Here is a 4,800-nt window from a genome sequence, read left to right on the forward strand (position 1 = left end):
CTGTCCTTTGTTACCCTTTGGACTTTGTGGTGCCCGGGATGTTATTACGTAACAGAAAAGTGTCCTTTTGTCACTCGGAAATGTGTGGGTCTCAAAGGACAGTCCTACATGGGTGGAGATTAATAGGCCTCATTAATTAGTCACATTCCTGCCCTTCTCCATCCTTTATAATTAGGGCATCAGGCACCCCTGTTGGCCTGAGATAGTCTCAGTTGATGCCTACGGACTCAAGGGAATTATCAATAACGTCCCCTTTCACTCTCAGAAGTGACCTGGCTGGGTGATAAATTTTTATTTTAATTTAATTTTTTAACTGACGTATAGTTAATGTACAGTGTTGTGTTCGTTTCAGTGTACAGCAAAGTGATTCAGTTATACATATATATTTTTATATATATATATATATATATATATTCTTTTTCAGATTCTTTTCCATTATAGGTTATTTCAAGATAGTGAATATAGTTCCCTGTGCTCTACAGTAGGTCCTTGTTCTTGATCTATGGGTGATAAATTTTTTTTGGGGGGGGGGCATGCCACACAGCATGTGGGATCTTAGTTCCTCGATCAGGGATCAAACCCTTGCCCCCTGCGGTGGAAGCTCAGAGTCTTAACTACTGGACTGCCAGGGAAGTGGGTGATGAATTTTAAGATCACTGATTTGTAATCCTTAAGGAGACAGAGGGAGACAACACCTCTTTGTAGGTGTGGACGCCCTGAGAGCCAGCCTGGGTAAGAGGGCTTTAAGTTGAAGAAAGAATAGGGAGAAGCACCTTCTCCAAACCCTTCTAAGGAGCTGCCTGTTGAACCCATCCTCAATGGCTCTAAGTGGCCACATACCCCCAGCTTCTGGGGCATTGGGGTGATCAAACTAAGCCAGGGAGACCTGTTGGCCTAGGCAGTATGGCCAGACTGGAAAAATCACATGGTTCCTGCCATCCAGTTGACCCTGGAGCTGACCAAGATGAAATGGTCACCTTGCTGCTGGCCTTCAAGCCTAAGGTCATAGTTCAAGAGAATGTCAGAACTTGGCTTGTGCAGGGGGTGCTGGCCATCTGTGGGACTGGTCTTGTTTGTAGGGTCTTCTCCCCATGCTGGGTTGTTTCAGGGCCCATTGTAAAAAGCCAAATCATTCCCCGCTCTACAAAGCTTCTCACCTAGAGTGATGAGAATGAAGGGGGAAGGACTCTGTGATAGCCTTAAGAGAGTCTCAAAGATCTGATGCCCCCAAACTAAACCCTTTCCCTCCAATCCACTGGGACGAAGGACTTTCTAATCCCTCAGCCCTTCCAAATGTGTCTTCCTGCAAGAGGTGGCCAGTGCCAATAGGGGGCTGCTTTTTCTTGGGCAATCTGTTGGTGACAGGCCAACTCCACGGGGAAAATTCTCATCTAGGGCTTGATCTTGATCTAATTCATCAGCTCTGTGTAAAAGCTATAGAGCACATCGACCACCGTTAGGCTGTCAAAACATTCATTCAGCTGATGAGAATTAGGGCTTTTAAAATTACCAGTCTTTTGTGAAGATGTTGGTTGGGTTTCTGCATGCACCCAAAAAGTGCCTTTGCATAGAGATTATTTCAGTAGCACTTACTGCAGATAAAGACTGGAGACTGTTGGCTAGATGACATTCCACAGACCCAGAGATACCCAACTGTGGCAAAAGAAAAGGATGCTCAAGATTTAATTTTGTAAAGATGGGTTGTTGGCCTGGAATCACGTTCCAAAAATTCCTCCTACCCGCAGACCAGCATTCGAGATGAGGTGAGGTGGGAAATTCTACAGTCGGCTACTGAGTATCCTGCTGGGCACCTCCTCAGAGGAATGGGAGGAGGTTGCGGAAAAGTCTGTGAAATTCTAAGATTGTTCGAACGTGCCATTACTTATAAAAACGTCCTTTCAAATCCCAAGTCAAAACTCCTGACTTTTAAGCAAATGTATGCCTATGCTAGTTTTCAGTCTCGTAAAGCACAATATGGAAACAATGATAAAAATATGAGATTTTAGTTTTGCTGTGTCCCAGGAGCCAAGGGCTGAAAGCCTGGTCCATGGTGCCGTCTGAGGACTTACTGTTCCAGGAGCACATATGCCTCTCTAGGACTTTGCACTTCGTCCAACTGGAAAGTCTCTTTTCCCCATCTCTGCCCTCTGAAATCCCATCCCATCCGTCAGATGTAAAGATCAGAATTCACTCCTCTGGGTTCTGGATCTGGTTCTACTCACACCATTATTAAAGCTCTCATAAGACTACGCCTTGGATAGAGACCCCTCACACACCCCATTCAGCACCCAGAGCCCAAAACAGCCATGCGAATTTTTGTAGCGTTTCAAAATATGTGAGTCAAAACTTTTCACTCCTTTCTTTTCATTTGCTTTACCACACAATGAACTGACTTCAAAAGAGGCCTTGTTAAAGAGGATTTTAAATGTAAGTGTTGCTTGATTCTGACAAGTACCCTTAGATACTTGGAAAACATCTCCCACGACCTCTCCCGTTGCTGATTCTGTTCCTTTTCATTTAGGAGACAGTGATTTGTTTTCTGGGTTGTAAAAGCAAGAGAACACGCTGCTTTGGTTGCAATAACTCACAGGGTAGTCAGAGCAAAATGTCCCTTTACTTGGAGGTGGGCGGCATCAGAGAAGGGCTTTAGCCACCCAGAGTGAAGGCCCCAAGACCCCCTTCTCGCCCCCCCATACACACCCCCAGCCAAGAGCAAGGGTCTGTCTGATCCCAAAAGGGCCTGAAACAAGTGGAGTCATTGGTGAAAACACCTTGAGCCCAAACTTAGCTGCCAACGGCAAACGCAAAATGCAAACAGCATCTGCGGATGCTCTCAGCCTGACTGTTCCCAAGGTAAAGACCCCATATTTGAGTTTACCAGTTCATTAGAAACTGGTGGAGGGTCAGATGCAGGAAGGAGCTGGCAGGGGGCAGTCTTCTGGAGTGAATGATTAAAATAAGTGGCTAAAACTCTGCTCAATATTATGTAATAACCTAAATGAGAAAAGATTTTGAAAAAGAATAGATACATGTATGTGTAAAACTGAATCACTTTGCTGTACACCTGAAAGTAACACAACGTTGTTAATCAACTGTACCCCAATATAAAATAAAAATTAAAAAAATAAATCAATAAAATAAAATAAGTAGCTAAAGATAAAACAAGAGTACAGCTCTGTGCCTGCGAACTGAGAGGACCTGTGGTCCTGCGGTTGATGGCCTTGAGCCTCCAGAACATGCTCCGGGGACCCCACGTTTTGCTTGAAGTTTGTGCCTGACTCTTGAATCATGAGGGATGGGGGTGGGGGAGTGGCTCCTAGGATCTCTAGGATAATGACTTTTATCACAGACACCCAGGTGGCCACACAAATAGTGTCGTGAAAAAGATGTCACTTAGGCAGAGGCGGCGGGCTGGGCTTTTGCATCTCTTTTCCACCCAGGGCGACCTTTACTGACCTTATTTGCACCCACATTTAGCAGCCGGGATCTCTCTCCTGAGACCAGAAGGCGTGTGCCTGGGAGTATGTTAGGCCCGTGAGTAGGGTAAGAGGCTGTGTTTATTATATCAGATTTGGGAGCCACTATGGCAGAAGGCACATTAAGACACAGTAAGAACTCGTGTCTCACGTGTAACTCCTTGGGAAGCTGAAGCCTTAAAGGTCTTCTTCACTTGTGAACTGTTGTTTGTCCCAAAGGTGGTGATAACCTCAGACCGGCGGTATTTCAGGGGCAGGTGATCAGAGACACAAACTTATCTCGGTTGGCATTTCTTAACTTGCTCTTTATCGAGTCTGTGGCTGCAGATGCGTTTTGGGGTGCATTCAGCTTGTGACCCAGAAAGCACCCAAGAGAGGAGGGCTGGCAAGGAAGGCAAAGGGGTGACTTGGAAGAAACCCATGCCAACTTCACACTCTCAGCGGTTCTGTGGGCAGAGGACGTGCTACCCCTCACAGACCCCGGGAAGGTGCCCAGGCAACCCCCTGTGGAAAGGAATGTTAAGGTACCACTGGCAAGTTTCCAATACTGCAACCCCAAAATGTAATTCGCTTGTTTCACATATTTTCAAAATTCCGTAGTAAAGCATCCTTTTACTTCAAATTTTCAACTTTAAAGTTCGATCAAAATTTTAAGCAGAAAAACCGTTTTTATGGATAAGAAGATTACTCTGCAGGCCTGGAAGGAACAGAGTCTCCAAGGGCAGTGATCTGCTCAAGGCTTAGGTGCTTTTTTTAAAAATTATTATTCATTATTATTTCTTCTTTTTTTAAAATGGAAGTATAGTTGATTTACAACGTTTTAGGTATACAGCAAGGTTATGTGTATATATATGTATATATATATATATTTATATGTGTATATAATTATATATATATATATTATATATATATATATAAATATACATTTTTTTATATATATATAGTGCTTTTTGTTTCATCCTTTAGAACATTGACGTCTCGGATACACTATTACCTGCCCAGGACTGTCCTGGCCAGGAGGCTGACCACACCTTGGAAAGACACCATCCATATAGACAACTGAGATTTAATCCTTCTCATCTCAGAAGCAGTATGTGTATTCCCAGGAAAACTTCTGAAGATACAGATAAGGAAATTAGCATTCTTAACTTTGTATTGTACGCTTGTGGTTGGCAAAAGAATGGCCCCCAAAGATGTCCACATTTAAAACCAGAACCTGTGAATATGTTAGATCACATGGCAAAGCGGAATGAAAGTTGCAGATGGAATTAAGGGTGCTAATCAGAGAAAAAAGGGAGATTAGCCTGGGTTACCCAAGTGGCCC

Source organism: Lipotes vexillifer, unplaced genomic scaffold, assembly GCF_000442215.2.
Source record: "Lipotes vexillifer unplaced genomic scaffold, Lipotes_vexillifer_v1.1 scaffold1691, whole genome shotgun sequence".
Lineage (NCBI taxonomy): Eukaryota > Metazoa > Chordata > Mammalia > Artiodactyla > Lipotidae > Lipotes > Lipotes vexillifer.